Raw genomic sequence first — 16,600 nt, forward strand, 5'->3', positions numbered from 1 at the left:
TCTACCTTGTTCATGTGTCTTTCTCCACCTTCATTAATAATGTCCACCGTCCATAGCCCAACTCAAATGCTCCTCTGCCATCAAATCCTCCTCAGGATCTAGTCTCGAATCAGTTCATCCCTCTATTTAAAAGCCTTGAATGGCTTCCCCTTGCATGGAGGAAAGAATTTTTGGATCCTCTGGTTAAACACAGAAGGCCCTAAATGATCTGCCTCGCTATCTTCCCATCTCATCTGAAGCCATGGTGTTCCAGCTGCCCTGGATCCTCTTCCCTTTCCAGGAGTTCCCTGACTTTTTCCAGTCACAGATCCTTACACATTCTATTCCTTTCATATACTTATATATTTGTTCAATTGTTTAATGTTTCTCTTTCCCACAAAATGTAATTTGCAAGAGGTTAGGGACTTAATTAATTTCACTCAAATAACTATAGACCTGGCATTTAGCATGATGTCTCCACACTGGAGATGTTCAATAAATATTTATTAAATAAATGAATGTACTGCTCCCTGTTCTATACACTTACAACACATTTGGATCATAATCTGCTTTATATGATAGATGTTTTTATTAGATTTGCATCTCGTACTAGATTATAAGATTTTGAGAGATGGATTACAAATAAATGAGAGAGTACTTGCAAAGCCAGGCCCAATGTAGATTCTCAACCAACAGTCACTCTCATATGGTTGAACATCACAGATTTCAGAGTTGGTCAATCTTGGGTTTTCATAAGACTGCATCACTTCTTGGTTCTGTCATCTAGGCCAAGTTTTCTCAAACTCCCTTAGCCTGTCTCCTCATTTGTAAATTGTTAATAATGAAACCTACTTTACAGGATGGTTGTAAGAATGATATCAGCTAATGCAAGTAAACAGTCCAGCACAATGTCTGGGAAGTAAAAAACGTTCAATAAATGGTAGCTATTATTATTACTTTATTCACACTGAGAAAGAGACAAGCCACCTCATATATCCAGAAGTTGGCTGAGTAGTGTCAGCTAGGACAGGGTGTTTTCCTATTGAATCTAAACAATTTCACAGAGCATTGACATCAGACAAGACCACTCTGACCATGACGGATCAAGATGAAAATAAGACCACGCCATAACCATGTCTGAATATGGAAAAAAGCATGAACATTGTCTAGACCACAAAAATAACCAAACTTCCCTCTTTCTTGGCTAATACGAGTGACTGCTACTTCTTAACTAGCTACAGCCTTAGCATTGTCTAGTGTGCCCTACTTCTATTTGAGATTTATTTAGATACTCAACTTCCATCTAGTCTCTCCCAAATAAGATTTCTTTAGATCCCCAAAGGATTACCCCCACTTTCTGACAGCATCCAACCAGAGCAAAATCCTGCTTTCTTCAACTCTGTGCCAAATCACCTAATACAAACCCAAACCCTATAATAAGCTCTTTCTAATACCCTCTTACTCAGATGACCCAGGGTTCCTCATGGCATACATTCCCCCTCACTGCAATGAGGAATAAACCCAACTTGTTCAACTACACAGGCATTCCTAGTGGTCTTTGGCTGCAGGGCACTGATAATAGTAATAACAATAACAATAACAACAATAACAATGATAATAAGAACAGCCACCATTTTATTGATATTTACTAAACACCAGGGCCTCTTCTAAGTAATTTGTATGCCTTAATCTTTAAATCAGCTTTAGAATGTAGGCATGATTATTAGCACTGTAATATTTGAAGAAACTGAGTTATAGAGAGGTTAAAAAACTTGCTGAAGTCAGAGAACTAATGAGCAATGGAGCTGGTATATAAACCAAACCATTCTGACACCCACCCACCTGTTCTTACTGCACCCTCCTGGGGACCTATCACTGTGCCTTAAATAGAGACAGCCCTTCAAGTTTGTGAAGATTATGAAGCCATGTTAATGTGCAAGGCATGGAGAACTCAGACAGCGTGTGAGAGAGTTTCTTCAGTATGTTTCCTTGTCAATTTACTGAACAGCAATATGGGGGCTGCAAAGAAGAATAAATCATAGTCCCCGACCTTAAGGAACTTACAAGCTAATTGAAGAGGCAAGAGTTAAACACACAAAACTTTAAACAACAATACAAGATGCAATATGAGAGACACATTAAGACAGAAGAATGCATGATTCAGTGTCAAATGAGGTGCGCAGATGGTACCGGGAGAGAGCTCACCGTGGGCTGCCGGCTCAACCCACATACTCTAACTCAGCCCAAAACCACAGACAGGAAATCAGCTAGGGAGCTGCTTTGTTAGTAAGAGAAGAAAAAATAAGAACAAAGCTTTAATGGAAAGAGAGATATTAAAATTACACTTGCAGTATATATGGCTAAATGACTTAAATTTTACTTTTTGGTAATTCCTTATTGAAGAATTATAACCCAGTCTTTGAAAGGGAGCCTTTAGGTTATTTCCAATGGACTCTATGTCAGGAATGCTCTGGAAGAGTAAAGTTCACTTCTATTTGGGAGAAGTGAGTCCCGGCCTGACCCTATCTGGTGTCTCCTCTATAGGTTACATTAGGATTTGTGTCATTGCACTCCAGCATCACAGAAAAACGTTTAGTGACAACTCCAGACACAACATCCTGGAAGGATTCTCAGCCACTGAGAGCCACGCTAAGACAGGTTATTTCTATAAAGGATAACCAAGTTCTTGCAGCATCTTACAAGGACTCACGGAGTCTTCCAGCACTTTTAGACCTAGAAGAGATAGAGATAAAATACTTCTCTTGAGTTATTCAGTAAGTTTGGTATCAAGAGTTTTAATATCAACTTGGGTAATGACATGGGGCAAGTTATGTAACCTTTTATCTGCAAGTGGAATTTAATAACACTACCCAACTCATGGGGTGACTATGGGATTACATTGCATAATGCCTTCAAAGATCTTAAGGTGTCAAACACATACCATACATTCTCAGAATGTCTTAGTAATCAATATTATTGTCATTATTTTCCATATTAATACTGTTGTAGGGACTTGGAGAGACATGGTATCCTGGATACTCCTAAAGACTCTAAATTGGGGATTTATCCTTCCTGATTTGGGAAAGTCATGTAATTCTATTATTTAGCCATCATCCTATTTTGCATAGGTTCAGGAGTCAACTACTTGAGTTTGATTCCCTATTCCATCATGTACTTAGAACTGTGGCAATTTCCTTAACCTATTTCTGACTCAGTTTATTCATAAAAGCAATGAGAGTAATAATGATTCCTATATCTTAGAGCTGTTGTGGGGAGTAAAACAAATAATGTACACAGAACCCTGAGAAGAGTGTCTGGGACATCAGTGACTCTCAATTAATGTTATTGTTTATCCTTATTATCATGATCACTACCTTCGTCATCATCATTAGGAATATCCCAGACTTCCCCTCTACTGTAGGACATTCAAGCTCAACAATCTCCAACATGTGGCATCATTCTAAAGTGCCATGTGGGGACAGTGCACATTGCCAGCCACTCCTACATTGTAACAAATGACCTACACTTGCAGGTTGGCTGGCTGAGATTAGGAGATTAGTCCTTGGTAGGAGGAGGAGGAAGAAAGGGAGAAGGCGGAAGGAGGAGGAGGGGGAAAGAAGAAAGAGGAAGGGGAGGGAGGAGGAGGAGGGGGAAGGAGAGGGAAAGAGGGAGGAGCAGAGGGCAAAACAGGGGAGGGGGAGAAGAGAGGAAAGGAAAGTGGAGAGGGGAGAGGGAGGTGGGAGAGAGGGAGAGAAGGAAAGAGAAGGAGAAGGAGGGCAAGGCACCATTGCCCGTTTGGACTGAAATCGTTGTCCAGTCCTGGCTGAGTGATTTGGGCAGATGACCTAACCTCACTTTTCACACCCAGAGGCAGTGCTAGTGCCTCTTTCCTAAGGATGATGTGAGCTTTAAAAGAGAGAATGCATGTATGAACATAACGCTCGGCACATATTATATCCTCAGTAAATTGTAGGCATATTATCATTGTAGACATTCTCTGTCCCATATGCAAAATAACTAACCAGAGACCACAGCAGGGTAGCATGAAACCAGCTAGGGGGTTTCACATTATTCTTTTTTCCTCTTTCTTTTTCTAAAAATTTAATCTTGAGTTCAGGCTGCAGGGGAGAGCACAGCTGTGTTCTGTTTCAGGTTTGAGTGTGACGACCACACAAGCACAGTGGGAAGGCTTTGGTCAGAGTCCAGAGACATGGATTCTAGTGCTGCCACCATTTGTGTCCAGCTCTGGGTCTGGGTCCTAGTTTTCACAACTGCAAAATGGGTGTTGGGAATAAAGACAGGACTAGATCATGTGTAAAGTTTCCTCCAGCTATAATCCTCTAAGATTCTAATCCCTTACACCAGTACTTCACAAAGAGTAGCTCACATGGATTAAAATTACTGGTTTTCTAGTCAAAAATGTATATTCCTGGATTTGCACCTGGGTTTATAGGCATCAGAATCCTGGGGGCAGAAGCAGGGAGTTAAGGCCAGGAACACATATATATATATCGGTGACCTTCTTAAGGATCCATTGCCCTGCACTGCAGAACAGACAGCCGTTGAAGTAATGATGGAAATAAGAGAAGGGAAATGGGAGGGAAGCCCATGCCTGCTCAGGTAGATCACTGTGAATTGAACAACGTGTAGAACATGCTGGCCACTTAACCCATTAAGATTCCTGAAGATGCCAAGAAGAAATATTTATGGGTACTTTTTAACATAGTCTATAAAATAGGAGGTTGATTCAAACATAAATTACTTACCACATCATTCTTTAACCTCTAAATCTTTCTCTAATGGCTTGAAAGGCAGCTTATTAAAGCAAAGTGAGTGTTTAGGTACTACATATATGCTGGTTAGTTTATAAACATGTAGAGAGGCAGAAGAAGTTACTAAAAGTGACAGGGTTGCTAATAAAAAAAGCAAATAAAAAAATTTAAGAAATTTTTAGTCAAGAGGAAAAGACTTAAATATCATGGGGTGTGATTTCCTCCCTCATCTTAGTTCTGCCTTCTTCTGGGTTGGCTCACTCTCTGGATGAATCATCCCATGTGGTAGCAAGATGGCAGCCTGAAGCCCCAAGCACACATCATAATCTGTCAGCAACTCTAACGGGAAGACCAAGTGCCTCTGTCAAGGCTCTTCCAGCAACTTGGATGAAGTTCTCATTGGACTAGGTTGAGTCATGTGACTGCCCCAGAGCCAATAACTGTTGGCCTGAGGATTGGCATATGCTGATTGGCAGTTTATGTCACATACCTGCCCCTGAATCTCGGGAGCAGGGTTAACCACACTCAAAACACATAGACTGAGAATGGAACAGCAGTGGTTTCTCAAGCAAAATTAGGGTAATGTTACCAAAAGAAAAGAACATAGACTGGTCAGACATAGACGTCCCTTGCAAAATCTTAAAGCAGTAAATATCTTTTGTGGGCTGAATACTCATTTTTTTTTAACTGTATGGTAAATTATGCCTTACCCAGTATATTTTCATATTTGTTTTCTGTGTATGCATGTTTTCTTTTTGTTATATGTATGATCTTGTACTCACTTATCACACACATAATGTCTTGATGGTCATGGAAAATTAGATGACACATAGTGGTGGAAAAAATGCACAAAGTTTTGATCATTGTTTAATTTACTAAAAGAGCAGCTCCACCTAAGATTCTTTCTGCCTATTGCCAACGGTGACAAAGTAGCTGGAGTTACAGCAAATATGCTTCTGAGAACTTCCTGCAGCTGTTGCAGAAGTGGGACTGAAACAGAGCTCAAGGATGTAATCACCAGGAAAACATTTTCTGTCTCTCTTTAGAATACCTCTAGGAGAAATCTTTGGGTTTGCTTACCTCTGAATTCTCCTTACCTAACATAATGGCTAACACATAATGGGTACTCTAAAAATATTTATTGAATGAATATTTATATGAATGAATCAATGGATGGTTTCAGTTTTAGAGCTAGATTTTAGTCAGAAACAGATTTTCTAAATCACTTGTGGAGTTATTTTCTGGAACAGGATGGTCATTTTAAAAACATACATATTTTTTGAAAGTTACATTAGTTTTTGCCTGTCCTCATCATTTACAAAGGAATAAGCCAAATTTTAGTATTTAACAAAATCAATTGACCAGGAAATGGTAGAATATTTTTATTCACAAACTGAATTTTATACGATTTCCAGATGCTAAGAAGTCTGGCACTATTCAACGTTGCCTACAATGTAGGAGGGCAAAGAAAATAAAAAGCAAAACAAGGGAGTAAGTGTACTTTGACTTAAATTAGCTACTCATTATATAAGGAATTGATCTAAAATTTGTCCAACAACTAAAATCTCTCAAACTGAATATACAGAAATATAGCACTGAATTGAGAGGATTTTAGAAAATTTTTCAGTTTTCAGGTATATTAAGAGCTACATCTTATTCCTCAGAATTCCAGAAGAAGGAAACTGAACTCAATAAAATATCAAACACCATCCCTAACTAGGGTGTCCCCAATTCCACCAAAATTTGAAAGGAAGGGTCATGAAATATCCAAACTCTTGTCATAATTTTTAATATTTACTTCTATTTTTAAAAAGAAGCATAGGCCTTGAACCACTAAGCTATGAAATCAAACTAAGAATGACAGGTGTTCCAGGTATTTATTGCTGTGTAACAAACAACCCCAAAACTGGACTGGCATAAAGCAACCACCCTCTTATTCTGCTCACAAATATCATGTGTCAGGAATCCAGACAAGGCACTGTGGGGATGTTTTATCTCTGCCTCATGATGTCTGGGGCCTCAGCTGAGATCATTCAAATAGCTGGAGGTGATTAGAACAGCTGTGGGCTGAAAGTATCTGGAGGCTTCCTCTCTCACATGTCAGGGTCTACAATGGCATGACTTGAAGGCTTAGCTCAGCCATGACAGTTGTCTGGAGACCCTTCACAAGGCCTCTCCCTGTGACTTGGGCTTCCTCATAGCATGGCAGCTTCAAGGTGGTCAGACTTCCTTCATGGAAGATCAGAGTTCTAAGAGTGAATGTTCCTTCCAGTGAACACAGCGGAGGTTACATGACTTTTTATGACTCAACTCAGAAACTGCATTGCATTACTTCTATTGTTCTCTGCTCAACAAGTTATAACCCTACCCAGATTCCAGAGTTAATGTAGGTCCACCTCTTGATGGGAGGAGTGTCAAAGAATTTACAGCTGTACTTTCAAATCTCCACGACACAAAATTAGGAGTAGATGAGGCATTTTAGCAGGAGCTCCAGGCTGTAATTGCCTTCCTAAATGGTTGCTGAACACTTTTTCTGTGGTAAGTGTGGTGGAAGATATAAAATGAATAAGACATGTTCTCTGCCCTACCTTTGCGAAACTTATGGTTTAAGAATAGGACAGTAGGGGCTGGCCCCCTGGCCAAGTGGTTAAGTTCCTGCACTCTGCTTTGGTGGCTCAGGGTTTCACAGGTTCAGATCTTGGGCATGGACATGGCACTGCTCATCAGGCCACGCTGAGGTGGAGTCCCACATAGCACGACCAGAAGGACCACAACTACAATACACAACTATGTACTAGGGAGCTTTGGGGAGAAGAAGAAGGAAAAAAAAAAAAAGATTGGCAACAGATGTTAGCTCAGGTGCTAATCTTTAAAAAAAATAGGAAGCTAATATAGAAATCATTTATTTTAATAACCTTCTCTGACACCTGAGACCAATGAATAACTTCTGCCCAAATAGTTGAGAGCCAGCCCTTTGAAAGCTAGCAGTTACTTTGTGGTGGGAACTTTCATGGGTTATGTTTTGTAATCCTCACCAAAAAATTCCATGATGTGCATACTATTATTTATCCCCTTTTCACAGCTACAACTGAAGCTCTGAGAGGTTAAGTGCTTTGCCCAAGGTCACAGCCAGTAAGAGGCAGAACTGGGAAGCAACACATCTATTCCACTATCCTGGTGTTTGCCAGATCCAGATGGTTAACAAACATGGTCTTCACCAGATAACATCTTCCAGATCACCACATAATATGTCTATGTAGTTTCAACTCAAGATTTTTTGGGAGAGCATGTCTTGACTTGCCACGGATACAAAAGGAATTGTGAAGACACTGGAAGCCTCCCCCAGAGAATCCACTTATCTCATCGTCAGTTACAACTAGAATGCTTCTAATCTCAAGCAACAAAGACTTCAACACAGACAGACCTAAAAAATATTCAGAAATTGAGAGAAAGGGCAGGCTTCAGGGAGATTGGATTTAGTGTTGTCATCAAGGATCTTGGATCTTTCCATCTGATTTGCCATCTTGGTGTTAATTTAATCTTCAGGCTAGGAGCAAGATGGCATTTCCAGGTATTGTCCAACACACAACATCCAGAGGAAGGAGAGAGGCCATTTCTTCTTAACTCTCTTTTTTATGGGGAAGAAAATTTTTACCAGAAGCCCCTTTGTAGTCTTTCCCTCATGTCTCTTTGGGCAGGATTGGGTCATGTGCCCTTCCTGGAACCAATCACAGGCAAAGGGGATAGGATTAGTAATAAACCAATTCGGCCCATCCCAAGAGCTGGAGATGCAGTCCTCTTTTTCAAGGTGCAAGTCTTCATGGGGAGAGGTTGATACCTGAACAAAGTCAGGACTCCTCCAGGAAGGAAGGAGGAACAGATGGTAGGTGGGCAATGACAGCATCTGCTACACCCTTCTCTGGTCTACTACAGTGATTCCAACCCATACTATCCAGTACTGGTCTTCTTCCTCTCTACTTGCCTCATGTAAGGGTAATTTCCTCACTTTATTCTTCTGATAAGCTCTGAGGGAAGTGGCTTTCTAAGATGGTAAAGTTCACCTTAGACCATGGAGTATATTGTTAACCACTGGGATGAAAGCCTGGGGTTTTAAGAAGGGGAAGAGAACCAGATAAGCCACTGTAAATATTTCTTCAAGTATAGCCCATAGAATATTAATTATGAAAGTGTGTGTGTTGGGGGGTGTATCAGAGAAGGAAGATGGAAGTATGAGAAAGGATTCCATAGTTTAAAAAAAGTCTGAAAATGCTGCACACTCTTTATCTTATAGAGTCACAGTGTGAATTAGTATATTAAAAACCCTGAGAAATCCTGCAGTAGAGCAATCTAGTGTTTAACCCAGTGTTTCAAATCTCTTTTGAGACTGGAACACTTCTGAGCATTTCTATTAAAATCCTCCAGAACACATATGCTATGATCACATTTTGAGATATACTGATAATACCTTCTCTTGACTTGTGACATAAGAATTTAATATTCTTAAATTAATACCAGGTATGAGGACAGCAAGAGTATTATAGCTTTAAAATCTTACCACCAAATTGTTTTTTTGTTGGAGTTCAAATAATCCATGTCTAAAATAGAACTATGATGCCCATACACACATACATATGTACATCTCTCTTTGTCTCTCTCTCTACCTACCTACCTATCTCTCTCTCTATTGATCTCCCTATCTATGTATGTATGTACATATGTGTGTATGTATGTATGTGTCCATCTATTTATCTATCTATCTCTCAAGAGGACTTTGAAGCCAGCACAGGTAGAGGAGCAGATTTGGGGAAGGTAATGATTTCCATTTGTTACATGCTGGGTTTTAGATGTCTCTAGGTATTCAAGTGAAAAGTTTGAAAAAATATTTGGATTTAGACCTACAAATCTAGAATTTAGGAGATCTGGGTTTCAGTTCAAAAATGTTAGAGGGACATGTGAAGAGGTTGAGACTGAATATGTCAAACAGTTGAAGAGGCAGGGCAGTATGTTATTAATCCAAAGAAGGTTTCACAGGGCATAGTGGGAAGGGCTGGGAAAGAAAAGAGGAGTGGGATGTTTGGCCAGGAAGAAGGAAAGGAGCAAGAGCACATGAGAAGACAGATGGCAGAGAGCTAACACATCTGGAAGTGAAGATGCTGTGATGTTTCTAACGACTGATTAACAGCTGCAATGCTTTTCACCTGCCATTACCCAGCATACAGACTGTTGGGTCAGGTGGATTGCTATACTATGGGATAGCACCTCTCTCTTCCCATTTTTTCCATTCTGGGCTTTCTCAAATGTGATCTTTACAGATAAAACTATTGCCTCCACCACAAACAAAATGCAAAGATAGAAGGTTGACCCAATAATGGTAGAGAAGACTCTTCTTCCCAAATCATATACCAACGAAAAGGCAATTATATTCTCTGGCACAGAAGACTTTCTTGTTTCATTCTTCCTATGGTGACAATTGCCTTTTTGTTGGTATATGATTTGGGAAGAAATAGGAAGAATGAAACAAGAAAGTCTTCTGTGCCAGAGAATACTTTGGATTATATTTGTCTTATTATTATAGAATAATGCTTTTTAGAAAAGTATAAAATGCTCTGAGCTGAAGGCCTCAAAACTGCTAATGAATTTTTTTAATGGAAACCACCATTCCATGTGCAGCACAGTCCCATTTCCAAAGGAGACCTTGTTGTGCCAGAAGCCAGAGTTGTTTCCTATTATTAAGTATGTGCTGGTATCATCAGAGGCGCCTTGGAGAGTTAGGGGTGCCGCTGGAGGAACGTTCTGGGAAGCAGATGGGGGAGTTCATTACAGAGGTGTCACATCTCTGGATGTCTTGGCGTCACTGTCAATCTCTGCCTAGACCCAACTAGCGTGTTGTTTCTTTATCATTTTTTCCATATCAAAAGGCAGAAGTTAGCGTTAGTGGCTGCAAAGTTTTTAGTCCCCAAACAAAGCTTATTTTAGGGATTCATCATAGAAACAATTTTCATCAGCTGTCATTTTTCTCTTCTGGACAATTTCAAATAAGCCTTGCTGAGCTTTTCTCATCCATTTTGGGAAATGAAAACATTTTTGTACTAAGGCAAAAGTTCCAGAAATTACAGTTCGGTTATCACATAACTAAAATTCCCCATCCTCTGTAGGTCTTCTCCAACATGTTCTTGATCTCTTCTCCTTCGAGATGACCCAGACCATGTACTTCTTACATCTTTACTTCTCAAACTATTGTTCTTGGATCACTGGCATCAGAAACACCCGGGACAGTGTGTTGTCAATACCATCTCTAGAGCTCATCTCAGTCATCCTGAATCAGAATATCCGGGGTGAGGCTCAGGTATTTCTAACAAGCTCCCAGGTCATCCTTCTACTCACTGAAGATGGAGAATGATGGTTGTATTGCATCCACTTAGTCGATGAGTGATCCTTAGATTAGTGCATTCCACGTCTTATAAGGCAGGAATGCTGCGGTCAGATGGGCAAGTTGTGTCCAGCACAAGAGCACCTGGTCAAAGGCAAGGAGGATGAAATCAAGATGTGCACCCTGGCACAAGGTTGCAGCCACCAGAGAAAGAGATGTTTTTTTCTAATTTGCATAAATGTCCCCTGTGCTCACTGGTTGCCCATAAGGCTACATCTGCCTGGAAGGGGCGTCTTTTTCTAATTTACACAAGGGCCTGTGTGGGCCAGCATTGCCCTACGTGTAGATCTAACTTATAAGGCCCATGGGACAAGCATCATGTGGTCAGTTCTTTGTCCTTCTCCTCCCATGATACCTCACACCCATTAAATCTCACTATTTGTAGATTCAAATTGAAAATGTTAATAACAATTTAATATTAGAGAAAGAAAAACAGTTTTATCACTCAAACAACAATAGTCCTCTTTATTTCTCTCCTCCCCTGAATCAGCAAAATCAGCAGAATTTTCCATTGCAGACCACAAATTGAACATACAATCTGTGTGGGGGGCAAAATGAAACTCTTCTCTTCCTTTCTAGTAGAAATAAAGCTCTTTGGCAGTAATTCTTGGATTGTTTTTTTTGGAAATTGCATTCATGTGATTTTTCAAGATGTTTCCCGGGCTTTGTTGAAATTTGATCCATTTAACAAGAAACACATAACTCAATTCATGTTAAAATTCTCAGGGTTACTTAAGAATAATTATGAGTTGTCCATATGTGCTAGAAAAACAGTCCAGACTTCCTTAAGAATGGGAAGATTATTTGTCTCTCTGGGGTAGTGTTTCTCCTGATTAATCATGCCCAACACGAGACTTTGCTCAGGAGGTAGCCCCAAGTTTTTCACTGAAAAGAAGTAGACAGGCTTCACTAGTTTCACCCTAAAGCCATTCTCAGAGGTGATTTATCATGTTTAAACCAAGGGTCTCTATGAACTTCTATAGAAGTGACAACAATGTCTCACACACCTAAATAGAATGAGACTTGAGCCAAACTCTGAGATGTAATTGTTGGATCTGGTCTAAAACACAGGTTTCCTGAACTTCCTTTGTTGGGAAACCTTTCCTTCCCTTGCACCCTTATTTTCACTAAACCATCTAAGCCACAGCTGGATCAAACAAAGCGCCACAAATCTCCCTTGCATTCATACAACTCCCCACACAGAAATGGACTCCTCTGTGCGTTCACGGAGTTGCAGGCACCAAAGGTGAAGTAGACGGAGATGGGGGATGGCAATCTGGAGACCTTCCAGCCTGTGCACTGCAGGGCTGCTGTGACCTGTCCTTTCACCAATGTTCAAAGAGAAGGTGATCCCAATTTGTCCCTTTCCTAGTTGAGCCTCTCTGGTTGTTTGCAGGTAACAGGAACCCATTAGGAGACTTGACTGTAAAGACACAGGAGTGTCTCACAGAGTCCCAAGTCCTCAGGAAGAACTGGAGCTGGGAATCTGAGGCTATCAGGGACAGGGCGGTATTTCCCCACCACCAGTCATCTTTGCTTCTCCCACTTCTTGCACCGGCTCCCTCCATCTCTCCCTCTATCTATCTGCTGACTATCTCCAGTCAGCCTGGTGAGCACAGGGTTCTTCACTTTAAATTCCCTCTGTTTAAGAGACCAACTCACACTTGCTTTTTTTCATGTCAATGAGGAAGGGAAGCTGATTGGCTCATCTTGAATTTGGCAACTTCTCTGGTCCACTTGTCTACAGCAAGGGACAGAGTCAAACTGAACCACTGTGAGTTCAAGGAGGTCATTCCTGTGTCCTTCTGGCTCATGGGAAGGAACAGCCCAGAGAAAGCAAACTGGGCAGAAAATAGCAAAGAGATCCTCTAGAATCCTTTCATCTAGGGTCCTTCAAACAGAGGAGAGCTTTAGGGTCATTTATCCCAACTACCCTTCCACGGCTGGAATCTGCTCTGCAACATTGTTGACTAATGATAATCCTTCAGCAAATTCTGCTTGAATATCCCCCAGAGGTGGAGAGTTTCCCCCTCGTGAGACAGTCAGTATTGTTAAAATTTCTTTCTTAGGTTATAACAAAAATTCTTCCAGCAATGCCCACACATAGATACTCATTCTAACTAAGTGGCATGCATCTCCAACTTTGGAGTAAAATATATATATTCTCGGTATTTTTAAAATTAAAGCTGAATAGAGGTTAACAGGAGAGAGGACAGTATGAGAGTAAGACCATGGGCTCTGATGATAATAGACTGCTAGTTTTCAAATAACTATTGACCAACTGTGCAAACTTCAACCAGCCGTTGAACCTCTATTTCCTCAACTGCAAAATAGTCATAGTGTCATGAAGATTAAATAAAATAAAATGTGTAGAGCATTCAGGTTAGTTCCTGGCATAAAGTTGAAGGTCCATTTTTTTCAGCTGTCTTTATTTTATTTTAGCATTAACTACTGATATAAACACAATGAAATCATATACTGTCTAAGCCTTATACTATTTTGCTACTCGTATTTCTCAATTTGATCAGATAGCTTTCCCTCAAAGGGCTTTGTCCACGCCCGTGGGTAAGGGTAAGAATGCAGAGACAGTGTTCTTTATGCACAGACTGGAACTTGTTTCTGCCAAGGAGGCTGGAGAAACATCCGCAGACCACCTGTCAAGGGGTAGGTGCCGGTCTCTTTGAGCGTGAAGCTGAAGGCTTCTTTCTCAAACTCTAAGACGGGGAGTTAGTGGAGAGCATTCTGCATGTGTAGGTAACAGAACTGAAATACAGAAGTTGAAATTTTTATGACTTTCATAATCTTTGCAAGTAAGTGGTGCAGCCAGATCCGAGGTGCTCCAAGTCCACTGCCACCGCTTGAGTTTAGCGTAAGGTATGGAGACAGAGGGAAGAGAAGCTGAAATGATTGGAACTATCTGGGAATGCATTTGCTATACCCTTACCCTGGGCAGCTGAAGAGAGGCACAGGCTGTCAGGCTACCTAACGCATGGGCACAGCATTACTCTTCACACTGCAAGTGCCTTCAAGACAAGAAGGCAGTGAGGTAACATTTGTCTAAAGGGACTATCATTTCATTTTCTCCTTCCTGTGAATAGTGTGCCTGATCATTTGGGAAGCAGAGCAGAACAGAAGTGAATGGGCATCTTGACACAGAGCCTCTTATGTGTTCTGGAGTCACTGAGGACTTTGGATTCAAGCCTGGCCCATGTGTACCATATTGACCTCCACAATACTTTCTGGTTAGCCAGCACTCTCCAGAACTATCCTGAGAGCCTGCTGCTGTCCAGAGATGTGATATCAAAAGAATGGAAGAGGAGGTGGAGGCATGTCACATGTTCAAGTTGACCACTGACTGAACAGAAGCCCTGTGTGAGGCACCTTCTTTAATTCAACAAAAATTTACTAAGCACCTACTAAGAACTCTGTCTGTGGCAGTCAGCATCATTATAAGGAAGAATAGAATGTGCCCAAGGGTACCAAGAATGTAGAATGCACCCAGATTCTACCTGGGGTCAGAGAGAGCTGGGAGAGCTTCTCAGAAATGGTGATATTTGAGGTGCACCTTAAACAATGGCGTATGTTTCCAAGAATAAGTAATTACGTGAAAAATGTCCAGGTGTAATGCTGAGAGAAAATATAGACGTAAAATCTTTTATAGCACAATCTGAATTTGATTACAAAATGCATAAACATAAATATAAGGCAGATACTGTTTAACCTTTTCTATTTTGTCTTCCACTTACGCCTACCTGAGGAATAGCTGCAATTATTCCATGCGTTTTGTTATGTAATTAGGGAAAATAACAGAAAAATATACCAAAATATTAATCTGGATGGAAAACTCTTGAGTAATTTTTCGTTTGCCTCTTTATACTCTGTTATAACTTCTAAGATGTGAGGCCAAAAATTAACAAACTTTCATGTAATTTTATAAAACAGACTCTTACATATATGGTCCATTGATTTTAGACAAGTGTGCCAAGACCGTTAAATGGGAAAAGGATCATCTTTTCAGCAAATGAAATAGTGCCGGGGAAAGTGAATATGCACATGCAGAAGAGTGAAGCTGGACTCTTACCTCACGCCATATAAAAAAATTAACTCAAAATGGATCCAAGACCTAAAGAATTAAAACTGTAAAACTGTTAGAAGAAAGCATGGAGGAAAATCTTCTTGATAGTGGACCTGGCAGTGGTTTCTTAGATATGAAATCAAAAGCACAGATAACAAAAGAAAAACAGATAAATTGGGCTTCATCAAAATTAAAAATGTTTCTGCATCAAAAGACACTATCAAGACCATGAAAGACAATCCACAGAGTTAGAGAAAATATTTGCCAACCATATATCTGATAACAGGTTAATATCTAGAATATATAAAGAACTATAACTTAATAATAAGAACAAAATGAACAGCCCAACCCAAAATGGTCAAACAGAATGTGGTATAAACATACAATAGACTATTATATAGCTGGTAAAAGGAATGAAATTCTAATACCTGCTACAAAATGGATGAACCTTGAAAACATTATGCTAAGTAAAACAAGCCAGAAACAAGAGGAAAAATATTGTATGATTCCACTTATATGAGGTACACAAAATAGGCAAATTAATAGGGACAGAAAGTATAATAGAAGTTATCAGGGACCGAGGGGAGAGGTAAATGGGAGTTATTGTTCAATGGGTCAGAGTTTATGGTTGGGATGATGAAAAAGTACTGGAAATAGATAGCAGGGATGACAACAAAAAAACAAAATAAGATAAGATACTTACAGAGGAAAGGAAAGGCAGTCCAGGCCTGGAGAATAGAATGTAAAAAGGCATGGAGGGGTAGATGACGCCATGTTTGAGGAATCCAGTGAGGCCGCATCATTGGTTATGTTAGAAAGAGAGGCTGGGCTCTAGGACTGGTTGAAAGGGCCTTGAACACGAGTTAAGAAGATTGAGCTGCTTGAAAATATATATATAGTGCCTCTAGGCCCACCTTTACATGCCATGCTGTATTAGGGTTTGCCAGAGAAACAGAACCAATGGGATGTATATATACATGCACACATGCATATATAACAGAGAGAGATGGAAAAAGAGAGAGAGAGAGAGAGAGATTATTATAAGGAATTGGCTCGCCTGACTATGGGGGAGGGCAAGACCCAAGATCTGTGGGATGAGTGGGCAAGCTGGAGGCCCAGGAGAGCCATGTGACCAGAAAGAGAAGAACCAGAATACTTGCGAATAGCCTTAAAGACTACCACATATGTTAATAAATCTATTACCCACCAAGGAAAGATGTCTCAGCAGGGCAGTTGACCACAGTGGAAAAAAATGTTAGAGCCACAGATTGATAGATACCTGACCAATGAAAGACTTTTAGCAACATCCAGGGACCTTTCTGGAACAGGCACCATGTCTTTATC

The 16,600-nt window shown here is 40.3% G+C and overlaps 1 long non-coding RNA gene across 1 annotated transcript in view; it reads right to left on the reverse strand.

The window, feature by feature from the left end:
- Nucleotides 1–1,594: 1,594 nt before the first annotated feature.
- LOC139075259 (uncharacterized) overlaps nt 1,595–16,600 on the reverse strand; it is a 427,158-nt gene continuing 412,152 nt past the window's right edge. The window contains exon 9 of the long non-coding RNA XR_011525464.1: nt 1,595–2,712. This is a non-coding gene — a long non-coding RNA (uncharacterized lncRNA). The remainder of the gene's footprint in view (nt 2,713–16,600) is intronic.

The sequence above is a fragment of the Equus przewalskii genome, chromosome 13 (assembly GCF_037783145.1).
Source record: "Equus przewalskii isolate Varuska chromosome 13, EquPr2, whole genome shotgun sequence".
In the NCBI taxonomy this organism is placed as follows: Eukaryota; Metazoa; Chordata; class Mammalia; order Perissodactyla; family Equidae; genus Equus; species Equus przewalskii.